The sequence below is a fragment of the Corapipo altera genome, unplaced genomic scaffold, assembly GCF_003945725.1.
Source record: "Corapipo altera isolate COAL_440 unplaced genomic scaffold, ASM394572v1 0, whole genome shotgun sequence".
NCBI lineage: Eukaryota > Metazoa > Chordata > Aves > Passeriformes > Pipridae > Corapipo > Corapipo altera.
The window spans coordinates 46,467,123-46,492,790 of NW_020884872.1; the positions used below are offsets into that span (position 1 = coordinate 46,467,123).

Consider the following 25,668-nt stretch of genomic DNA (forward strand, 5'->3'; position numbering starts at 1 on the left):
GTTTAAACCTGTATAAGTAGACATTTGAGATTAGAATGAGTTTAATTTGATTTTTTTAATAGGTGCTTATATGAGAATAAGATTAATCTTTCTCAGGAAATACTTATCTCCTAAGAAAAAGATGTTTAATCAGCTTGTAAATGAGTAAATTATTACACTTATGCATCAACTTCACCTGGTATGTCTCAATTGAAACTGAATTACAAATTTCTTGTACTCCTGTTATTAGTATGGTACTAGAGGAGTAGCAACCTTTCAAAAACTGATTTGATGTGCATCACCATCTACCTGGATGTAATATTTTCTTCTAAAAACATCTCACTGAAGGGAATATTCTTGGTTAGAATAAGTAAATAAGAATCAAAAATTTTCCTCTCTTCTGTGTAATCATCAAGGCTTCCCTTACCCTGACTGCTCAACTATTTCATCAGATACCAGACATATAGACTAATTCTTAATCTTCAGGTTTATGTTCATATTTAGCATTTGCTTAAGATTTTAAATCTCTCAAAGGCTTTTCTGTTGTTTCTCCCCTTCCTTCTTTCCTAATAGGTGTAGTTTTCTCCTACATCCCTGCAATAAACTTTTGGAAATTACTCAGGATAGATATATTTTGGTAATAACCTTCACAGTTTTTTGTGTAATTTTATTTTTTCATGAAAAAACATAAAGTAGATACTGAAAAAGGATTTTAAATCAAGTAACTTAATTACATATATCCATTCTATAAATACCTTTGATAGACAAATTGCATCAAGACTTAGATTTAGAGTTGCTTTGTATTAGTATAGATTTTGATGTTAGATGGGTTTGAATATTAGAAACATTATGTTTCTAAAAAGTAAGAATATTGATTTTTCAAAGCTAGTGTATCTTATGATAGTTGGAATCAATAAAAATAAATTCACTTTAATGAATTTTTGATGAAATTAAATTCTTTGACATCTTTCATTGCTTCGATATTGCAATTCTGGATTCTTGTGATAGAAGTGAAGCTTGATCTATGATACATCTTATTGAGTTCAAAGTACTCTCCGTGACTTCTTAATTAACAAAATAAATACTGGTATAATTTTGTTAACATGAGGTTAATTCAAAAATTGATGGTCTAGGGAAGCAAAACCAATGAAACATGCTTTCCTAAAAATTAGTTTTAGATATATACTTGATATTGTTTTTTGGTTATCACTCTTAACCAATTCTGCTCAAAATTTTCATTTACACTTTCTTACAAACAAACATTAATCTGACTTTTAAGTTTCTGAAGATACTTTATTTGTCTGTATGTATTTCCAATAACATATAAAAATACTTTTTTCCTAACAGTATAGAATCTAAGGTTTCTATTTGATAGAGATTTAGGCAAATTAAAATTAAGCAGATTATGTGGGTTATTTTATTTTGCTCTTGATTAGTTGGTTGGTTTTGCGTCCTTTTTTTTTTTTTTCTTTTTATTTTAAAATCACTAAAGATTTGCTTCCTCATGAAGAGAAATATATCTGGAAATTATTTTCTAAAGGTACTTTCCATTACCTGGTAAGTTTAATAGCCAGATTTCCTTGTATTGTATGATAATAGGTTGTGTCTAATAACAATTTTGATATATATATGCCCAAGGAACCAAGTTAGTAAGAACTGATCTACCATCTTTTAATGTCTCAACTTTTTGAAATATCCCAAGAAAATGATCTCATGCCCTTCAAAGGCTTAGTTTCCATGAGGAGGCATGTGCTTTTTTATCAGATTGAAATGCTAGAGTTTGAACTGTTTTATTTTTAAAACCGAATTGAATTAGCAGAATAATGTACTTGTGCAATATCTAACAAATTTCCTTAAGTTTAAAACAAGACAAATACATACCTATGCAGAAAAGAAATTATTATGTGATATATTCTGGAAATAACCTCTATATGGTACCTAAAATAGACCTACAAGAAGGCTGCAGTGGGACTTTTTACAAGGATATGTAGTAATAGGACAAGGGAGAGCATTTACAAACTGAAAGAGGGCAGATTTAGCTACAAGGAAGAAATTCTTTACGATGAGGAAGTTGAGGCACTGGAACTGGTTTCCCAGACAAGTTGTGGATGCCCCATCCCTGGAAGTGGTCAAGACCAGGTGGGACAGGGCTTTGAGCAAACTGCTCTACTGGGCGCCATCCCTGTCCATGGTAAGGAGATTGGATCTAGATGACCTTTACAGTCCCTTTCAACCTTAACCCATTCTATAATTCTATAAATTAAAATAAGATAAATCAATATTTTTTACTCTTTAGTTTCATAGAACCACTCAAAGAAACTTATGTCACTGGTTAAAACAGCTGAGGTGATGGGGGAGTGTGTGCAGAGGGACAAGTGGAAGGAATAGAAGATAAAACATGAAAACCTCAGTAACCAGTTAGTGGAGATCTCTGAATTTATAGCAAGAACCCTGAGCCTAATTTCCTCCACTGGTGAAGAATCTCAAAATACAGGCTTTAGTCAATGTCATTCTGAAGGACAGCACCTCATAACCATTCTAGAAATTAAGTTCCAAAATGTGATCAAACTGTATTTTCCTTGTCAACTCCAACTCATTCAAATGACTATTCACTTTTCAGGTCATATTGCTATTTACATAATTGGCTGAAGCTAATATATACTAGTCAGAAATATTTTGATACCCTGCATTTTCTTCCTTTATGACTCACGGTTCATGCCTTGATATTTATCACAGATTCAACTGCACACTCCAACTGTTGAGTTTGTGCCTATTTTACTGATTAAACTGAATATTTTAGTAACAGAATTTACATATACACTGATTGCCCCGTGTACTTGCATTTTTTTTTATGAGGGGGAAAAATGTAAGGAGTGTTACTTTCATGTCTTTCTGTAATGTATGTTCTGTCTCCCTGATTTTCATGTGGTTAAGCTTGTTCAAATTATTTACAGACTTTCTCATTTTTAAGGATTCAGATACAGTGTATACCATTCCAAAATTCAGATCCTTCAGGAAAGTGCAGAAATTAAAATAGTTCTCTTAAATGTAAACAGTTAAATTCCTACTATGACGAAAGAAAAGTCGTGTTTTGAAACCTGTCCAAGCAAACACAACATGTACAGAGCCAGAAATCATATACTCTGTAATTTGAGAAGACTAAAGACAATACTGTGGATGTAATAGCAATGTGGGTTTGGTTTTGTAAAGCAAACATCACATTCCTCAGTTGTAAATCTATACTTTGTTGTTCATTCCTGATTTCACAGTGAAGACTAAGAGGGCAGGTCACTGTTGGGAATGCGAAACTATTTTTTATTTTTTTTGTAACATTGAATTAATTTCTGTTTTCATTTATACTCTTTATGTTTTCCTGTGTGTCTGTTAACATGCACGTGGTTTTGATCTTATTTATGCCACTGTAGCATAAATACTCAAATTAGGATTTTTTTCTTACTTGACTGTATTTATACCCACATGGTAATGCAAATGAACCATGAAAGATAGTCCTGCATCCTTGTCTGGATACACTCAGTGTGCTGAGTAGTCCTAGGGCACAAGGCAGAGTAACTTTTGGGGATGTAAGAGCTGGAATCCCTTAGAGTTGAGAATTCTCCCAAACTGCAACTTTTTTGCTGGGATATGACATGTTATCGCTCCCACAGGAAGTCCCTGGTCCTGTTTTTTATTTCACAGAGGAGGTATAACCTCAGTGGACTCATAGATGAAACTGTCAAACCTAAAACAAAAATGACCTTAAGTGTAAGTACTTACATGTTACATTTAGCCAAGATGGTAGTATTACCGGGCATTTTTTTAACACGACTTCAGTAATTTGGTAAAAGTGCATTTGGTCTATAATAAAACTATTCTATATGTTTTATCTATCTTAGTTTAAAACAAAGAAACCAAATAGAAGACATGGTAATAATCTTTCTCATTCAGTCCCAGTCTTTGGGGACAAGTTTTCATGCAAGCTTTTTCTGCCCGGAACAGAGCATTCACTTCAGTGTCAACATTCTCTAGCTTGAAAACATTTGGAATATACGCACTGTATGTGTGACCGCAGAACTGCTTTACAACTCTTCCTTCTATATGGATTCCAGGTATCATGCGTAGACAAAAATGTTAACATTCAAGCACTGAGATGAAGTTGATTATTTTCTTAGCAGGTATGGAGAAATAAGCTTTCAAATCTTCTCTTTTTTTATGAATGTGATCAGAAGACAATACATTAGAATCAATATATTAAAAATCAGTCAAACAGAATGTATCAGGACTACAGCATTAGTCTGATGCAGGAAGTAAAGAACTAGAAATGCCGATAAGCAAGCTAATATTAGCAGTGATGTATTAAAAACCTCAGCAGCTACCCTTTGTTGGAATATCAAAGTGCACAGTAAGCAAACAGTGAGAAGTATGACATGGATTGAAAACTATCGGAATGGTTCTGCAAAGGTCAACAGCAGCAGCGCAAAATCTATTTGGAGGCCAGTGCTAGTGGTTAACCCCAGAGTGAATCACTAATACTGAGTCCAGTCCTGTTTAACCTGTTTATTAGTGATCTGGATTAAGAGGTAGAAAGTTTGCAGACCAAACTGAGTGGAGTAGCTGATACATCAAGGAGTTATGCTTCCATCCACAGGGACCCGAGCAGGCTGGAGAAGTGGGCTGATAGTAATCTTACAAAGTTCAACAAGCAGAAGCTCAAAGTCCTGCATGTGTGGAGGAATAGTTTCATGCACTAAAACATGATGAAGGCCATCTAGTTGGAAGCTTGGCAGAAAATGACTTGGAAGTCCCAGTGGATAACGAACCAGTAACATGCCCCTGTTGCAAAAGAGGCCTAACGGTATCCTCAGCTATAGTAAGCAAAGTATTACTGGTATGTTGAGGGAGATGATCTTCCTCTATACTTAGCGCTGCTGAGGCTACACCTGGGGTTCTGGGCTCCTCTGAGGGATATGGACGTACTGAAGAGAGCCCAAGAAAGGACCATGAAGACGATAAAGGCAGTGGAGCATCTTCTGTATGAGGAAAGGCTGAGAGAGCTGCTATTTTACAGCATGGAGAAAAGAAGGCATTATGAATGTACATAAATACTTGAAGGGAGGGTGCAAAGAAGTTGGAACCAGGTTCTTTCAGTAGTTCCCAGTGACAGAACCAGAGGCAATGGGAACAAATGGAAACACAGGAGTATTTTTTTTAATGGTTTATTCATTACTCATTTATTTAGTTAGTTAATTTATTTATTTTGTTTGTTTATTTTATTTTTACTGGAGGGTTACCAAGCATTTCAATAGGTTTTCCAGGGTTGTAGTGGAGGCCCAGTACTTGGAGATAGTGTTAGATGATTGGGTTTTTTTTTCTATCCTGGACAACTTACTCTTAGTGACCCTGTTTGAGCAAGGGGACTGGACCAGACGACCTGTAGAGGTTCCTTGCTAACTTCAACCATTCTGGGATACTGTCAAATTCACTCACTAATAAAATTGCATTCCAATTTTTACTATTGACATTATAAATGGCTAAACTGACAGCAAGCTAGATTAACAAAAAGAAATGACATGTACTTTGGATAGACATTCATGATAACTCATTACTTTATAATCATTTAACTTCATATTTAGGTGAAGGGCACTAGCAAAATTACATTATTATTGAAGTTTAATTTCTTAAGAGAATTTTTTTTTTTCTTTTACAAAGAGGAGGGATTAAACAGTAAAGGAGGAAGAAGAATTTAGCTTTGGTAGCCTTGTGAATTCATTATGACTATGGTATTTTTATGGGTTTTAAAACATTACAGTTGTCATACTACAGGATGGTCCTCAAAAGACCCTAAAGGAAATCACTTCTGAAGTAATTTCTAAAGTGTTGGATCATACTAACTTCTAAGTCATACAGCAGTACATCTCAAGACTATACCCACCTTACCTTTTAATGTTGAAGGTCCTAATTCAGAGATTAAGTTTTCTATCAGTAGGAAAAATCATAGGAGGAGAAGACAGTTTAGGGAAGACAAGATACACAGAGTAAGCACTTTTTTGGGAGTTCCCACTCCACCTGGAGTTTGAAGATATTGAAACACCAGCCTAGATTTGAAAGCCTCAAAGATCTTGCAAAGTCCTGCTTTCCACATATAGTGGCAGATATTCAATCAACAGGGCTTTCAGTTGCTATTTGAACATGCTGTGCACATAATGCTGTGACAAATCAGTGAGATATAGGTAGTGCAGAGGGTATTAAGAGGTTCTGCATTATTTTCATTAAGAGCTAAGTAGATCTCATTTTTCTATATCTGATTTTTAAATTATATTTTATTGTTATTTTTCATGGCTAAGGGTATAATTCCATGCCTCGAAAAAAGGACTGGTATTATGCAAATGAACCTGTCTGTATTGGCACAAAGGAACTACAAAAATATTAACGGTGGATTGGAGTTGCTTTAACAGTACAATGAAAGATGAATGACTATATATCAAGTTTTAATGAATACCTGACTGAGGAAGCATACAAAAACAGCGTGAACAGAATTTAGAACAAAGATTTGTCTCAATAGGATATTAGTGATAAAAACTTGGCTGCTCAGAAATGAGACAGAGATGAAGCCTCAAACTCATCAGAAGACAGTATTGCCAATGTGGACATCAAATCTTTTGTTTTTCAATTCCAACCCATCAAACTTAACGTTCCAGTTGAGTAATAAAACCAGACTTGTTTTGAAAAGCTGTCCTATGCCTTACCATAAATCTGATGCTTGTATAGGTCCCAAAGTAGCAAAGTTTCTAATAAAAGTTTTAAGTACTTTTAGAATTGCTATTGCAACCATAATGAGAAACATTGATGTACAGAAGAAAGCTCACTCTCTGAACAATGGAGATGGGTTTATTTCCATTGTGCAGACATAGTATTAAGTTTAATTAACTTGAGGTAGAGTTTTACCCCAAAAATATTGAATTGTCTGCTTAGCAGTGTGGAGATCATAGTCATTTTAGTCAGAACATTGGTTATCTTTATGCTTTCAGGAAAATTATTTAGTTGTGATCTTGGTCCAACTAATGTGAAATTACCTGTGCTCCAGATTTTAAATTACTCAAGCCCATCCAGTTAAGGCCGATATTTACCAATTGGAAATAGGTGATGGATTATGCCAAGTTTTGGGCCAAGACCAGAATGTTTTGGAAAGTGTTAAATGACACATGACCTTTTTACCTAAGTAACTATTCTAATATTTTAACCACATAAATGAACAGTTCCAGTGACAATCTCAATGTGGACATACCACATTACTTTAAACTAATTAATGCAGAGGTAGACCCTGCATAAGTACATATATGAAGATTCAGAGATCTGGAAACATATATGAAATGGTAGAGGTCAGACATAATGAACTGTGTCAATCTACTCTGCTCTGATGCGGCCTCACCTTGAGTACTGTGTGCAGTTTCAGGCACCACAAAACAAAAAAGAATTTAAGCTATTAGCATCCAAAGGAGGACCACAAGGATGATGAGGGGTCTGGAGGGGAATCTGTACAAGGAGTGGGTGAAGTCACTTGGCTTGTTCAACCTGGAGAAGAGGAGGCTCAGGGAGACCTTATTGTGGTCTTCAACATCCTTCCAAGGAGAAGCGAAGAGCCAGGTATTGATCTCTTCACTCTTGTGACCAGTGACAGGACTTGAGGAAATGGCATGAAACTGAGTCAGGGGAGATTTAGGTTAGGTATCAGGAAATAGGGGTGGTTGGGCACTGGAACAGGCTCACATCTGAGTTCAGGAAGTATTTGGACAATACTCTCAGGCACATGGTGTGACTCCTGGGGATGGTCCTGTGCAGGGTTGAGATAGACTCAATGATCCTTGGGGGTCCCTTCCAACTCAGCATATACTGATTCTATGAATCATCTGAAAGGAAATTCATGTAATAGATTCACTCTAGATGACCTTCTCAGACTCAATCTAGAATAAAAGGCAGAGAGCTGAGTAGCTGTTCAACTCATAATAAAAGTTAATATTTTAGCTTTAGCTACAAAGGAAAACCCTTCATAGAATATTTAATGCACCACCATGGATTTACACACTCAAACGTGGAGTTAAATAAGTTCTAAGCTTGTGTGAAGTAGATTTGAGCTTGCTACTTCCAGTAGAGACAGACTTGATAAGAGAGGATATATTCTGCATCAGTCTTGTAAAGATCATACTGTTCATCAAACACAATGATTCTGCTGTAGGTTTCAGCTTCCCTTTCCACCAGACACTGATGAGATTACTTAGATACTATTCCAAAGCCAGGATTGTATTTTTTTCTAGCAGAGAAGAAATTAAGTATCAATTTACAGTTATATTCTGTAATTATTATAAACAAACTGAAAATGTTCATCTGCACTGAGAATGTACTGTTCAACAGTAAGAGACTGGGTCTTACAGATGGTATGCTATGGTTATGGTATAGATACTGAGTTCATCAGTTCTGAATGAAGGAGAGAGGGGAATCTGTGTGGTAAATATTATGCTTATAAAATTTCTGAATTAAGAAAAACCCACAATAATAACAAAGAGAAGAATTCTGCTTGAGAAATCACAAGGTTTTTGCTTTCCATATCTTTTGAACTTCTCCACAATACCCAAGATGTTATTTATGTTGTCTGTATTGTGTTTAATTTCATAGGAAGCAGTGTGATGGACTTTACTTGAAAGTTTTCTTGAAGATCCATAAAAGTAAAACAAAAATCTGGTTTATCCTTCAGCAAGGACTTAAGCTAAAATACATCATGAAAGACAGTGCTAATGTTTCATGTAATATCGCCTCAGCATCTTTCTTTCCTGCTACATCCCTTGCACCTGTTTCTCCTGCGTATTCATAAATCTGCTGCTCCAGCATAGTATTGTTTATCCTTTAAAAATCTGTTGAGATTGCTGGTTTGGCAAGCTGAGGCAATAATAATAGAATAATATAATATAATAATAATAACTTGTACCTCAGTTTGATTTTTTATGTGAGAGCAGAGTAGGATAGAAATGTACATTTTTTTTTCTCATAATCCTCATTCATAGATAAGTTGCAATTGAAACTGTCTTCATCCTCAGAATTAACCATTAGTGTCCCCTGAAGAATATCCAGTCCTCAAGGACTGAAGGACCCTTGGGTCCTAAAGACCTTTGTCCTGAAGTCCCCATAGGGGGAAACTCTGGAGGCATAAAGTTTCCGAAAGATCTGAAGAGAGGGCAGGGTGATTCTGTAATCTGAGCAGTGCATTGTAGTGCTTGATCAGCCTTTCACACTGGGACAAGCTGGAAGCAAGTGCTTCAGGGTCTCAGATCTGCAAAAGCCAGATTTGTTAAAACCTCATTTGCTGAATCTGTCTTTTCTATCATAAGATTAATCGTTTCAACTAAACAGAGAGAAACAGTACACCGTGCATCATGAACCACGTTACAGCTTGTTTGAAAGTTAATATGTGCAGATTTTAAACTAAACAGAATAGTTATGTTGATAATTCACTTATATATTTCCAGTGTCAGTAAAATGAAGAAACAGAGACTATCTTTTTTATACTGAAAATCAGAGTGAAAGCATTTAATTCCTACTTTGCACCCCTGTGAGATATAGTACAAAGTATAGAATAGCACAAACTTGTCTCAAGTCCATATATCCTCTTTGTCCCATGAGACTTTATCAAACTTTTTACTTTCATCTCTCTATCCTCTCTGCTATAATGAGCATGTTATATTGTTATCGAGTTATTTTGCTCCTGTGAACAAAAGCAGCATTCCCTTTGCCCCACCTCTTTTGTTGACTACAGAGCAGTTAAAGATCGCTAGTGAAACCTAGGTAGGGATTTATTTTCAGATTAAACTGTCTAAATGTCAGTGGCTGCATATTAGTCACATGGACTCTGAATCTTGGCCACATTGTAGTCAAAATACAATACAGCAAAGGAGCCTATGGAATAACTATGGTGACAAGGACAAGGTGTATGACTCAGCAAACTTAAATATACTGCAGTGGGTTAAGGTGTCCAAGACATCTGTATGGTGTTGGCAGGCACAACACAAGATGCAGAGAGAACTTGCATACTTTTGGAGTGTCAGCTGGATGTCAGCCAGGAGCAGAGAACAACTTCAACAGTACCAGATGACAGTGTTCACACAGCTGAATTGAGCCCCACTGAATACGATACCAAATGAGAAAAACTGTTCTCACATAGGCATCATTGCGTGGGAACCCTACTTATCAGTGTCTTGATCTAAGCCTTGGTAAGCTGTGTGATCAAACTTCATCTCCACAATCACAGAGGAGCATAGATAGACAACGGCAGATGGAGGAACCCAAATAATTGGTTCCTATATCAACCAACAATCAACTCTTAAAGTTCCATCTCCACAGGACCTGAAAAGCACAAGTGTACCCTGACAGGTAGGAAGACAAATTAAGAACTCAGAGGAAAGGACATCATCGAAGGAAGAAACAAAGGCAGGGAAAGGGATGAATTTAGCTGATTTAGGGAGAAACAACTATGGGAGAACAGAGGGTATAAAAAGTTCTAGTCACATGTAAATAACTGCTGATCTGTGCGCTTTTTTGGCCATATTCTGTGACTGATCAGCACAGTCCATCCTAATCTTCTTACTAACTTCCTAACACTTTTCCTGTGTAAGGGACACACACACACTGTGCGTGTGCACAAATGTATGGGGATCTAAGCGCAAACAACCGGAGTCAGACCATGCGTTGGAGAGCTCACATATCTGTGGTGCAAGCAACAAAAAGGAGTGTAGATCTGGGTGCCAGCAGCTGGGTTGGAACTCTTGGCTAATGGGACCTTATACCTGGGTGACAGACTGGAGTGACCAAAGTGAAATCAAGTGCCAGCCACCAGAGTTGGACATGAAGTCAGAGGCCCATGCATCCACGGTGCCAGCACAAGGAGAGGGTGTGGGTGTGGATTGTCTGTTATCATTAGCAAAAATAATCCAAACTGTCCTATAAGTAGATGTTGTGCTCTGGGAGCCAAGAGGTCTAAAAGCAGGACCATGGGCTGTTTCCTTCAGGGGACCAGGGAAGTTCCAGAGAGTTCTGGATGCATGTGTGTGCATAAACATGTATTCTTACCGGTGGACATCTATCCATCTCAGTGAGAAGGGAGTAGAATGACCTCATTGGTGCTGTTTGTTCTTGTGAGTGCTCTGAGTGTCTGTCTGTGATCTGTGTGGCTGGCCATGTATATATCTATATTTATGGTGTATATGCACTCTCTGTGCTGCATCTCCATGCCTCCAGATTCATCCAGTAGCAAGGCTGAAGATGTAGATCCTGTAGACACAGGTACAGCCTCACCTCTTCTTGTATGTCAGATCCCATAGCATGTGGGTTAGATTCTCATTATTTAAACTGTGAGGGTTTTTTTTTTTATTTTGTGGTGGGGTTTTTCGGGGTTCTTTTTGTTTGTTTTTTTTTACTGTGTGTTTTGTTTTGTTTTGTTTTCCCACTAGGCTTGTAGTCTGTCTCGCAGGCATGTGCATTAGTAGGTTGTAGGCAACTGGATGAATGTAGAGCAAGATCACCACTATCTCTCCCAAAAAAAGTATAAGTAAGTATCCCCCACTCACAGGAAGAGGGATGTGCATCCACATGCCCTGTGGAGTGTGTGTGTACACAAAACTGTAGATATATGTGGGAATTAGAATGCTTTGGTATTAGTTATAAAAAAGTGCTTAGAAATGTATAGGAGTATACTGACATTTCTTAAGTGCCCAGTACCTAGTTTATGGCTGACATTGATCTTGAATGTATGGTTTACTGTTCAACAGTTGAGTGTCATCAATAAATCAATAAACTATTTTAATGCCTGATTTGATTTAAACCATGTGCAACAAACGGTTTTCCCCTGTGACACATTCCAGTAAGCTCTTTATGGATCACCAAAACTCTTGACCAAGTCAGAACAGTGCCACAAACAGCTACTATTAAGACCAGGTCACATTGGCAAATTTTTCATGAAAGAACTTCAGGTTATCCCAAAGCAATATCAGCAGCTTGCAGAAATTAAATTATTGCAATAGGAACACAGAGGTTTCTTTTGCAACTGTCTGGAAAGCAATCTTCCACAAAACAACTCTACCACAAATACAGATGGTACCCTATGGCAGGTCTAAAAAGTCCACCTCAGTTTCTATCTGACTCTTAAATCAGTAGTGAGAGACCTCATTGCAGCCTTTCAGTATTAAAGGGGTCTATAAGAAAGATGGAGACAGACTTCTTAACAGGGCCTGTTACCATAGGATAAGGAGTAATTTTTTTAAACTGAAATAGAGTAGATTTAGACTAGATATAAGGAAGAAATATTTTATGATGAGAGTGATGAAACACTGAAACAGGTTGCCCAGAGAAATGGTGAATGCACTATCCCTGGAAACTTTCAAGGTCAGGTTGGAGGGGCTCTGAGCAAACCTGATTGAGTTGAGGATGTCCCTGATTGAGTTGAAGATGTCCCTGCTTACTGCAAGGGAGTTAGACTAGATGACCTTTAAAAGTCCCTTCCAACCCAAACCGTTCTACGATTTTGTGATTCTATGATACAGTATTCCCTCCCTTCCCCTCACCCTCCTCTTCCCTCCCCTGATTTCCCCTAGTTTTCAGTGTTATATTTATTATTTCAACAGAGCTATTAGTATAAATTCTTGCATAAGGCTCTCTCCCTTTTGTCCAAAATACTGTGAAGTATTTTAACAATCTGGCTTTAACTCAAATACAAAACGGGATTTGACTCCTACAAAGGATAAGAACTACAAAGGATGAACTATTTGACTTTTGAGTGAAAGTATTTAGCAACATATTATAGTATGTTGAAAAGAAGAATCAGAAAGCTAAAAGGTCTACTTCAAAAAACAATTACTTTCCTTACTATTTTAAAGTCAAAGGTAATACGATTTCTACGTATTAAAGTGTTTTCTTTCTAGTGAATGTATTCATTTATTAAAGAATTTTAAAAATTAGAAGATGAAAACAAACTTTTTTTTTTAATTAAAGTGACAGATTTTCACAAAAGAGTACACACCTCACAAAATGTATTCAAACAAAAGATGTTACATTGGAAAAAAATAATGGTAACTCTCCCCATCTCTTTCAGCAACACTTGAACATTATGCTTCCTCTTAGAAACGTCCATCTATAATTTTGTAGGGGCCATCTCTCATAATATGATGTGCCTTGCAAATAAGAATGGCCCTCTGCACAAAAAGCTCACATAATGTATTGATGCCACATTACGAGGCCCTATTGCCAAGCTGTCGGGAAAACTAATAAACAGCTAATACAGTACACTTTCAGAAATATTGTCTTTGAGTACAAATGTTAAGGAATCTTCAGCTCAGTAAGGAAAGGAATTAGCCTTTTTTTTTTTAATCCTTTTCTGTCGCTAAAATAAAAAAATCAAGGAAGTAATAGTCTTATTAATGTAGATTAGAGGAGAAAAAATATTTATGCTGGAGTAAACTACAACAGAGTTCTTTGCATTCGAAGTTAAATTCAACAAATTTAACTAGTTAAAAGTTTTATAACTTAAATAAATATTTTAAACTGTCAAAAACTTTAATAACATTACAGAATAGCAAAAAGTCCCATACTTGTGATGCACTAAGTAACTTCATTTCTCACTGAAGGTAGAGGAGGTAAAGACACTCAAAAAATTTACAAATTCCACTTCTAATACAAAGGTAGCAGCATGAACCCCTAAAAAAGATTATTTTTATGCCTATAATCACAGAAGTTTCATACAAATTCTACATAATTTTGTTTTACAGTTTGAATGAGTGTTTGCATATTTTAATTTACTCATTTGGATCTAATTCTAGTTAAAAACCTGCTTTCTTCAATTCTGGATTAAAGATTAACTCTGCAATAATCATTCTAAGTCAGTCAACAACATTAATTCTTGGACCAGATTCACTGATACTCCGCAGCAAATTTGTAACGGTTCAGTGCAAAGAAGTCATAAAGCTGATTCATTAAGTTCCTAAGGATTCCCTATAGAGCTACTGTAATGGTGTATGTTTTGGGTTTATGCCCAGAGAAGGTTCCCTCGTAAAATGGGGTTAGTCAAAGATCTCTTGCTGCCAGAATAAGCCTAAAGGCTGTGAGTAAAAGCATAAATAGAAATAACCTTAAGGTAGGTGACATCATATTTATGGTTGGACTGAACTACAGCCAAATCTCACTTCTGAGAAAATGAGATAGACATCCAGTTACCCCTCAGGCTCAACCAAACAAGGTTAACAGATCATGTCACGTAAGTAGATATGATCATTTCAGTATTCTTTTAAATTATGTGGGAACTTAACAGAATTGAAATGAGCAAAACCTGCTTGCCACAATGAATCCAAGGCCTAATTTTTAAAATCTTAGTAAGACATCCAAAATGCTTATAACTCTTAAAAGTGTAATAGCTGCTGCTGATATTTATCCTCAAAAATAAAAGATGAGTAAATTCATTCATTCATGTCTTAAAGAACAATATTAATATTTTCTTTGAAATGTAAATATAAGTGTAAAAAATATTATCACTTCTTCTGGCTTCACTGATTTACATTTTCACTTAGTAGATTTGAAAGAGCTTTTTGCCTGCTCCCATTTCCTTCTATGTCCATCAATATTTCCATTAGCAGATTTGAGAATATTAGTCTGGTGGATTTTATTTTCTTTTATTCCAGCTCTTTAATTTTTGTAATGTTACTTTTTGTCTGAAATGTACCAGTTCATACTGTCCAAAGTTTATTGAACTTTGACTATATTTTTAGCATTTTCTTTTCTAGTTTATGAATCATTCAACTACTGCTCCTAACATTTTATATATATACAAATACTCATTTACACACGAATATAAACAGAGACATAAATATATACTTATTTCTACAGATTTGAATTAAATTCTACTTTTTGTACATATGAGATGGAAAACTCACTCTGTCTTCATTTCTGTGACATACCTAAGCTAAAACTTTAAATTCCATCAGTAATAATGGAGAAAGATAAAAACTTCCACAAAATTACTGTTTAATTTAAGTTAAAATGTCAAGAAATAATAAATACAAGCAAAAAATCAGGTTTTTCAAGGTTTTTCAGGTTTTTTTGATAAGTAACCTCCCCTGCAAATTTATGCTTGTGATTAATTTCCCCAATTTAAGAAAAATCTATTTATATGTGATAAGAATCTTCCCTTCTGAACTGGAACACTTTCTCTTGTTTCCTTAATAGAGCAGTTCATGCAAGCTCCTTCCTCTCATCTGAGAGACTGTAAATTTCTTGTAACTGAATATTTTATTGTTTTGAAGTGTTATTTGCAATTGGTGACTGATGTTTCTTTTTATGTGTTTTTTTTAATTTGTTTTTTTTCTTCCAGATGTTAAACTGCGTTTTGATTCAGCTCTCACTGGCCTGTACTTTGAATGAAAAGTTCTAATTACCGTGAATTTTAAAAACCCTTCTAGTGTGTCAGTTTCAAAACCATGAAGCACACAAAAAGTGTTATCATCTTGTTTCTTGTTCTTGTTCTTTTCTTTTTCAAAAGGGAAATTGTTTAGAAGAGGAAAAACTAGACTATTCAAAGTAGCTTCAGATGGTAGCATAGTTGATATCAACATCCATGTGCAGGGAAGAGATATATTGCCAAGTCAGATGTTTTGTTCTAAGAATACTGATAAAATCTGCTGAAAATGTTGCAATATTATTGATAGTACTCTGGGGAACTGGAAAGTTCCACCAACTATGTAAACTGCTGTAGGCACACAGAGATCATACTACTAGATTGAACCATTGAATCAACAGCCCAATGGTAACAGACGGTAGGAAACCCGAAGTGGACTAAAGTCAAGTGACCAAACAGATAAATTTCAAAATTAAATTTATCCTTTAATACTAGATAGTTTATAGCTGTAACTTGTCCACATTAACACAGCCAGTCTTGTTATTTCACCTGTTTAGCAAGAGATGAAGGTTGTCTGCTTGAGACAAAAATACCCTGCCCCAGAGCAGCAAGGGGCTCTGGGCTAAGCCTCTTGCAGGACTATGAATAGGTAATTTTCCAGAATTACTGCATGAGATGGAAAAAAAGGAAACGATTTTCCTTTGAGATTAAATAATTATATATATTTTCCTCTGAAAAGGCACGTTGAATTATCCTGGATAAACTAGTATTCTGACCAACTTAGTCTACCTATTCTTTTACTGTTTAGAAATATGGAACAAGATTGGATCTGCAGTGGTATAATTTTTCACATTACTGTGACTACTTTGTGCTGTATCTTGTTGTTATCATGTGTTTCATTAAGTCACATTAGTAATCTGTTTCTAAACCAGTCTGTTGTGTTCAACTAAATAATTTCTCAATTTCTCCCTATAGAAATTGAATAAAAAAATATGTTTTCATTACCTTGGAAAGAAATTTGATGTTTAATCAGAAATAGCTAATCTTGAATTTGGTAAGACTCTTTGATTATACAAAGGACAAACCTCTTCTCCTTTGGTTCAAAAGTAAACTGGTCTCTACCTGACACTGATGAAGACAGTGTCTTTCCCTCTTTATCCTCTCACAGTAGTGAGATACTGTTATTAACTGTTAGTTACAAGCGGTTTTACTCTGAAATAGATGGGAGTCAGAGGTCCCTTCTACCTTTGGTAATGTTGTTTCCTAATTATTCAACTGAGTATTTTGCAATTACTGAGGAATATCTTTAGTGCCAGTAGCTCGGTGTGCAGCTCCAGTGTGAGCTGCAGGTTGAGCTCTGGTTGTTAGGAGCCTGAGACAAGAGGCCGGGAGCTGGCACCGACTCTTTGCAGAACAAAGAGACCTGTGGCACCAGCCAGGCGACTGAACACCCAAAGACACAGCAGGAGCCGAGGACTCAGCTAGAAGACAACAGATTTTCATGCACACAGACTGTGAGGGTATAAAAGCACAGAAAGGCCTTTGTTCAAGGCCCCTCCTCAGAGGCATCAGCTCAAACTGTTTCTGTGTCACTGTACCATAAATAAATTGCTTTACAGAACAAGACGTCTGAGACTCTGTCATGGGAAACCTGGGGTGAAGCTGGTGAGGAAACCTGGTCTGGCTCTGTGAGTGTGGGGAGTGTAGGGAGTCAGGTGGGGCACCTGTTGGCTCACTGGAACCGCCTGCTGCGAAGGGGTCTCGGTCTCAGTAGTAAAGGTCTCTGGTGGTGGGAGTGTGACTGCCAGAGTGGCTCCTGTATGGTCAAAGAAGTTTCCTTAACACAGCGTCACCTAAAATTACAGTGAGGTTTTATGACCCACATAATTTATGATCCACACACTTTCTTTGTTGGGAAATTTGTCAAGGAGGAAAGGATCTCCAACCCAAGACAATTAATCTTCTGGTAGAGTCAGTCTGTTCCTATCCTGTATAGGTGTCCTCAGACTCTCCTCATCATTACTAAATATGTGAGCTGGTTTAGGATTATTCTTATTTTCAAATAATGCGTAAATCTTAAGCCAATCTGCAGATCCTTTACTCTCTGAGGTAAAGTGCTTCCTGCTAGTCCTTCTGGTGTTTTTCATTCACATGGTAATGGATTCACTACCATATTTCCCAGGGAACATTTATAGACTGATAGACACCCTCTCAACAATTGTAATGATTTTTAGGGAAATTAAACTTTGAGTTGTTCTTGTTTTATAGCATCATTTCAGCTTTCTTTGTTTTAATCAGTCTTCCAAGAAAGGAGGGAATTAAGTCAGGTCACTGTTTTTAATTTGCAAAATAGCACTTAGATACTCACCTCCTGTAGTTCAAAAAAAAGAAACAGGTACTTTGAAGACAGAGTCACTTTGATTAAAGGAACAATCCAAGTCTGCTGAATGTGCCTCACTGGTAATTTCAGCAACTGGAAGCCTAGGCTGTCTTACAAATGCGAAACTAGCTAACATTTGTCATGCTATGTTTCATTTTAGTTTAATTTGTTGTATTTCAGCATTACACATCACCGCAGATGATTTGAGCTATAAAGTAATGTGCAATGATTTGAAATTATTTGGGAAGGGATTTTATAGTAAAAACTTGTTTCTTTCTGTCACACAATGTTACACAATATGAAAATGTGAAGTACATTAATGCTGAAAAACCAATATAGTATTTTCTGCAGCTCAGGCATTCAGTTAGAGTAGAGCTTTAGGCCACCTTCAAGGAATATTTTCCTCAGGCATTTCTCATGTTATTGTCTACTGTTTGACAATGAGGGGTTCAATGCCTGAATGTCATGAAAAATTGTAAGTATTGTAATTACTTAAATTCTTTATATCCTTTCTTTTGGATTTGAAAAGCATTACTGAATTTATTCAACTGAAAGGAAAAGACTAGAGCAGATATTAACAAAACCAAAATATAAAACCTGGTTTTTCACCTAAACTGTTTCTTGAACTAAACTCTCGACCAGTATTAGTGTTGAAAGTGTTAACAATTTGTCTGCTTTAAAAATCATAGGAAGATAAAATTAATGTTAAAACTCTTCCTTAACAGTGTTCAAACACACACGAAAATTTCCTGGTATCTTTTCATCCTAAGAAAATGTTAATTAGAAAACACATATTTATATATATAAAGCTACTATAAAACAAGTTAGATCTAAATTTATATGACCTGTACATTTTGAATTAGATTTGAAAGTTCATTGCTACAAAATCAGTATTGCATATGATTTATGTGATATAGACTATTTTGATCTATTATTTTAAAAAGGAAAAATAAAAGATTTTAAATTTGAAAAAGGAAGAATATCCTTTACATTTCCAGTCAACCTGAATGTAAATGGCTTGCTTTACTGGATGCTATGATAGGGTAAAGCTCCCTACTTTTCTATAGCTTTTCTAAATTAAGCATAATTTCAAATACTGTGTACCATTTTTAATATAAGTACAAAATTGTGGAATGAAGGTTTGAAAAAAATATACTAAAGGACAAGAGGTTTGATTTGCATATTGTGCTGTCGAAGGAACTCAAAATATAAATGGTTGTAAAGAAAACATTAATGTAAATGTATTTAACTAAAAGATTCATCTGTTAGGATAGTAAAAGAATATATATTTTATTTAGGATTATTTAGCATCTTGGTTTTTAGGAAAATAAATTAAGAAAACAAAGAGGTGTTTGTTTGTTTGTCTGTTTCTAAATTGAGAGATAGTGAAAACATTATCTAAGACAGAAAAATACAAACCCACAGATTAGAAAGAATTGCTTATTACACTAGGGAGAAAAAGTTCTGAATGATATTGCATCTTTATTTGAAGCACTGGTATTCAATTTAAAGAGAAAATTTGGAGAAGATAAAGACTAAAAGAAAATAAGAGATGATGGTTTGCTGGAAACTTGACTATGAATCTGCAGTCAGGCCTGCACCACATACCCAGTAATGTTCCTCATAAAACTAGCAATGAAAAATTCTTTAACATACACCATTATGTTACCATTGTGTTACCAGAAAAAATTCTCAGATAAAAATACTGCCGTGGATCCTATGACTGTTACAAAGAGAATAATAGTGATAAATCAAAAGGAACCAAGAAATAAATTGCAAAATGGTCATGAATTTGTGCAGAGACATAATTGAGGGTAGGCAGGAAGGAGACATGAGTAACCCAACATTTATAATTAATAACCTTATAGTAAATAAGGTTACTGATTAATACTTTTTCCATGATTCCATGAAAGTCTAATGTCAATTTTTGCTCTGATATGATATGAATATCATATCAGATGGAGAAGAGGCTCAGTTATTACATGGACACTGAATATATAGTGGAAGAAGAGAAACTTTCAGAAATGAAAGACACTTACTCAGTATGACAAGATACATTCCTGGAAATAAAGATATTGAAAAAAGAGACAGTGAAGAAATCTTTTATGACTGGTTGATGTCTTTGGAGATGGTAGAGACTCTGAAAGAAAACTGCAGCATGTATTTGGAGGATCTCTATACAGACTCTTCAAAATTCCAAGAGCAGGAATTAGGGAACAAACATGCAATATTATTAGGAAGATGAAATGAATGAATGATTAGATTATTACCCTACAAATGGCTAGGTATCTCTAGAAGACTTCTAGGTGCTTTCAAAAATCCAATACCTCGTACTTAATCAGTATTTCAAACATTAATCAGAGGGAGGACCTGTCACTGATTCGCTTTACGCAAAAAGGCTCATTACAGAGGATGATTGCAATATCAGAACTACCACTGAGATGTACCAGACTAAAATCTGAAGTGTCTTGTCTGCTAGAGCAAGAAATCAAAGCCTGTGATTTCATTATTCTATATTATTAACTTTTTGTTCTAACTGCAAGGGGTTTTGTATTAGAAATATAAACATAATGGGGGAATATTTTGTTAGAAGTAGATTTGATAAAAATGTACTCCCTCTCACACAATTTAAACATTTTAAATAACTTTAACATGTATTTTAAGATATTAAGTGTTTTCTATGAGGTCCACTTATTCTTTTGAAAACTTGGTAAAGGTGTATCTAGCCATTCTTGGCACAAGACCCACAGAAAACTCTGGTGGTTTTATTTTATATTTTATGTGTATTTTTTTCAGTGTCCTATACAATACAATACATAAGGATTCCTAGAAATACAGAGGATTCCACTCTCCTTGTCAAATGCCACAACGGTAAATGAATAGCTAATTTTCTTCTTATCTTCTTTCAGCCCAACTTTAACTCTCTTTCACAATTATGTGTCATCTAAATTAAAAGATAAGAGTTTAAATAAAAAGTTCTTTTCACTATAATCGGAATGCTCATGTATAGGGTGTGACTGGCATGGGATGGAATTAACTTTCTCCACAGCAATGCTTATAGTGCTGTGCTTTTTAGCCAGGATGGTATTGATATCACACGTCTGTTTCGGTTATTCCTGAGCAGTGCTCATATAGTAACAAGATTGTCTCTCCTACCACTCCTCACTGCTGCTCCAAAGGCTCGTGGGCTGGTTGTGAGCAAGACCTTGGTAGGAGACTTATCCAGGATTGCTGATCCAAACTGATCAAAAGGTTATTCCATGTCATACAATGTTGTTTTCAGCAACAAAAGCTAAGAGAAAGGAGGAGGAGAGAGGTATTTGTTATTAAGGTGTTCATATTCAGAAGTAACTGCTACAAATACTGAGGCCCTATTTCCCAGGAAGTGACTGGACATCACCTGCTCTTGGGAAGTAGAGAATAATTTTTTTTTGTTTTCCTTTGCTTCCATGTGTGACCTTTGCTCTTCTTCATTAACCTGACTTTATTTTGATGCACAAGATTTTCATTTTATTTTCTTCCCTGTCCTGCTCAGAAGGAGAGCCCTATAGTGGCTTCTTGGGCACCTGGTAGCCATTCAAGGTCAGCCCATCACAGTCCTTGACCAAGGTGGAGCAGCTGAAAATTTGAGACAAGGACAGTAATTGGGAGAGGTAAGAGACAAAACGTGAATTGAACGCTCCCAGAGAGTAGAATAGTTGTGAGGACTTTTTTTTTTCTTTGTGATTATGATGAACAGACAAGGGGTGAAAAGTGTGTAACTTGTCCATCTTTGTTGTTGTGATGATCTTATTTTGACTTTGGTGTAGGAAATTATTTTTGCTTATCTTACATAATTTCCATGGTAAGGTTTTTGCTAGTGCAGACGTTATTAGAGGGGCTTTTGTGAGAAGACATCAGAAGCTGCCCCCGTGTCAGATAACAAATTCCCTCTGGCTCCAATACAGCCTTACTGCTGGCAAAAGATGAGCCCATCAATAATGTTGGTAATGCCTCTGTGATAACATATCTGGAAAGGGTAAAAAAACAGGGGAAAGCAGTGGGAAAATTTGAGAGAAATGGTCCTGCAGACACCAAAGTCAGGGAAGAAGAATAGAGAAGAGGTGCTACAGGAGTTGGAGCAGATATTACCCTGCAGCCCATGGAGCAGACTATGGTGAAGTAGGGTGTTCAGCTGTCATCCATGGAGGTCCATGGTGGAGCAGATATCCACTTCCAGCCCATGGAAGACCACATGCTGGAGCAGGTGCACGTGCCCAAAGGACACTGTGACTCCATGGAAAAAACAGAGCAGGTGCCCTTACAGGACCTGGGAACCCTTTGGAGACCCAGTGCATTCCTGAAGGACTCTACCACATTGAAAGAACCCATGCTAGAGCAGTTCGTGAAGAACTGCAGCCCGTGGGAGGGACTCATGGTGCAGAAGTTCGTGGAAGACCGCCTCCTATGGGTTGGGATGTCACACTGGAGTAGAGAAAGAGTGTGAAGAGGAAGAAGGAGCAAAAAAAATGTGTGATGAATTGACCATGACCTCCATTCCCAGTTTCCCCTACACTGCTCAGGGGAAAGGGAGGAGGTAAATGAGTCAGGAGTGAAGTTGATACCGGGAAGAAGTGGGAGGGAGGGAATTTGGCTTTAGTTTTGTTCCTATTTTTCACTATCTAAAATAAAATCGTGCTAATGCTGTCTTAACTATTTTACCCCATATTTGCTTTATTTTTACATATATATTCTTTGATGACCTATCATTAGACAAATGATGACTGTGCACATGCAAATCCTGACAGCTCACGTTTCAAAGAAGAGTGAAGGTATAAGAATACATGAGAAACATACCTCGCAGTTTGTGATTTCATATGCTGAACTGAATCTTCACCTGCTTTAAATCAGCTCATAAAAGGCTATGTGTAAATCTTTGAACTTCTCTGACTTATTACTCACATACACCTGTCTTAATCACACCAATGGTTCATGACCAACTGAAAGGCCAAAGTGCATGACACTAAATCTATTTTTCACACTTATTTTGACATGTTAGCAATTATATTCTTATAACTTTAAGAGATAGCCAAGAATTTTTAAAAAAAAAAAAAACAAACATGTCCTCAGCTTTCTACAGAAAAAAATTAACAAGAATACATTTATATTGTAATAATGCATTTGAGCAGTTTTTTAAGAGGTAGACTATACAATTACTGTACTGTAAGAGTAAAAATGATGTGAAGGAATTAGAAACAACTCTCATGGCCATACGGGGCATTATTCACACAGAAATATTTTCAAGGCTATAACTACTGTGCAGAAACATAGTCTGAATATTCAATTTGAACTGCTATTCTATCACTTCTGTCAAAAGACTAGGTACATTAGCCTGATGGCACACATTTTATGTAGCATCATTTCAAACGCTGCAACTGATCTAAAACATTTGGAAGTGGATATGAAAGTTCTTATGCAATTGAGAGCACACCAATTCTGGCAGATGTAGAGTTGTTCGCTGTTTATCATAGCACTGAGTGAATGTCACACAGAATTAACAGCACTTATAATTTATGTTATCTGCAATGCAATATTTCTTCATTGTAGCCTGTAATTTTGTTGCAGTGGCTAATACTGTTTTTCTTTTTGTTCAGTAGTTGGGTAAGGCTCTATCAGTAAAGGAATATGATAGCCTTGAAATGGAAAAAAACAGCAAACCTCCAAGTAAACAAATGAATAAAAAAAAATCTCAAGATAAGGTACTGGCTTTATGTTGGCTTATTCCCTCATCGACGTAATTTTCAATGGACTCACGGCACTTCAGACTGGAGAAGTATTACAATTGCTGCAGCCAAGTATAATGTCACATCCATATCAGTAGAATGACGTAGATTTACAAAGATAAGGATTCACTTTTGATCATATTTCTGTTACTACAAGCTTAAAACAACCATAACTTCATACAAGCTCCTGTATTCCTTAGAAATACTTAAAGTCACCTCATCATGGACTGCTCCTATCTGCTTTTTGTCAATCTATGAGAACGAAGAATCTCTGACAACGTGTTTCATCACCATGCAAAATGAAATTTGCTATTTCTGTTTCCCAATGTGAACTTAAGAGTTGTCAAACTGTATTCCTATCCTTGATTCTTTTATCTATTTTTTTGCACTGGGACAGACAAAAACAATTACAGAGAGCATAGGAGGGAAAAGCTGGGAGAGAAGGAATCACAAATGGAGTTAATATTTGAAAAATTAATTATCTTTTCTTAAGAGATGGTCATACTGAATTAAAAACCAAAGATATATCTTTCATCAATAAAATTTTACTTTTAGAATTAAAATCAGAACTCACATTTTCCTTCCTGTTCCTGACCATTTTCCTGTTCGGCTTCTGAACAGGAGTCATAAAATCATGGAATATTCTGACTTGAAAGGGACCCACCAGGTACATTAAGTCCAGTTGCTGATGCTGCACAGGACACTCCAAGAATCACACTAAGTGTCTGTGTCTGAGAGCATTGTCCAAATCCTGCTGTGACCAATTCCCTGGGGAGCCTGTTCCAGTGTCCAAACACACTCTGGCTGTAAAACCTTTTCCTGATATCCAACCTAAACCTCCTCCAACTCAGCTTCATGCTATTTCCTTGAGACCTGTCACTTGTTATGAGGCTGCAGAGATCAGTATCTTCCCCTCTGCTTCCCTTCAAGAGGATGTTGAAGACCACCATGAAGTCTCCTCTCAGTCTCCTCTTCTCCAGACTGAACAAACCAAGTGACCTCAGCTGCTCCTCATACAGCTTCCCCTCCAGACCCTTCACCATCCTCATGGCCCTCCTTTGAATGGTCTCTAATAGCTTAATGTCTTTTTTTATTGTGGGACCCAAAACTACACACAGTACTTGAGGTGAGGCCGCACCAGAGCAGAGTGGAATGGGACAATCACCTCCTTTGACTGGCTGACAACGCTGTGCTTAATGCACCCCATTCTCTAGGCTTTTGAAAGCAGAGAGGAAACTAAGGCAGGAAAAAATACAACTGATGTAAAAGACCTTTGCCTCTTCCCCCTGTTTTCTCTACAGACCGATTCAGAAGTGGAGTAGAGAAGGAGGCAGAGAGCAGTCATATTTCAATTTTTACCTGTGAAGAGAGATGTTACAGGTTGTACAAAAGGCAAGAGAAGTAGCAAAAAAGGGGATATCTAAAATAGAACTTAGATGAAAATATATCATATATGTACTTCAATATATCTTGCTTTCTCTGCTTCTACGAAAATAAATATCTCAGACTTACAGTGGAATCTTCCCCCTCCTGCCCTGCACTTCTGACATGTACAGGCTGCCATTAACAACAGAGTATTAAAAGGAAAGCTGTGAGAAGTGTTGGTGAAAAAAAAAAAAAAAAAGAGTTGTTGAGAGAGGCATAGGAAGCAATGGCACTACAATGTGAAACAGGAGCTGGTAGTGATTCCAGGCTAAAAGAATTCACTGTCACCACTAGTTGATTTAACCTCCATCTTCTTTCTGACTTTCAAGATGCAGCAGCCTTAAGAAACTACAGGAATTTGTAAGGACTGTGTTTGTGAAGTCATAGTGTGAGATGAAGACTGGTGGAGTTGGAACAGGGACTTGGAAAGGAAAGGAATGATACGGAGGGAATAAGTTCTAGGCATCAAAACAACATGCTCTGTCATTACTTAGAATATGGTATTGTATTCAGATGGGAAAGAAGCAAGGAAAACTATAGAGGTAAAGTGTAACAGTTTCTAGACAGGCTATGACTAAGTTCCTGTCTTTATAGCAATAATTTTAAACCTTTACTAATATGTCATAATAATTTCTTTTTTAGGATACTTTGATTTGAAAATTAAAAAGTATCATTTCTTCCTCCCCCCCCAAAAAAAAAAA

At 36.3% G+C, this 25,668-nt stretch overlaps 1 long non-coding RNA gene across 4 annotated transcripts in view; it reads right to left on the reverse strand.

Moving 5' to 3' along the window:
• The window catches only part of LOC113948238, a 40,057-nt gene extending 14,759 nt beyond the window's left edge, over positions 1-25,298 (reverse strand). For 2 of the 4 annotated variants that reach the window (XR_003528057.1, XR_003528055.1), the window contains exons 1-2: positions 25,055-25,298; positions 20,937-21,072 (exon numbers count right to left, since the gene is read on the reverse strand). This is a non-coding gene — a long non-coding RNA (uncharacterized LOC113948238). The remainder of the gene's footprint in view (positions 1-20,936; positions 21,073-25,054) is intronic. The other 2 variants (XR_003528059.1, XR_003528058.1) reach the window with 1 other exon arrangement.
• Positions 25,299-25,668: the final 370 nt, after the last annotated feature.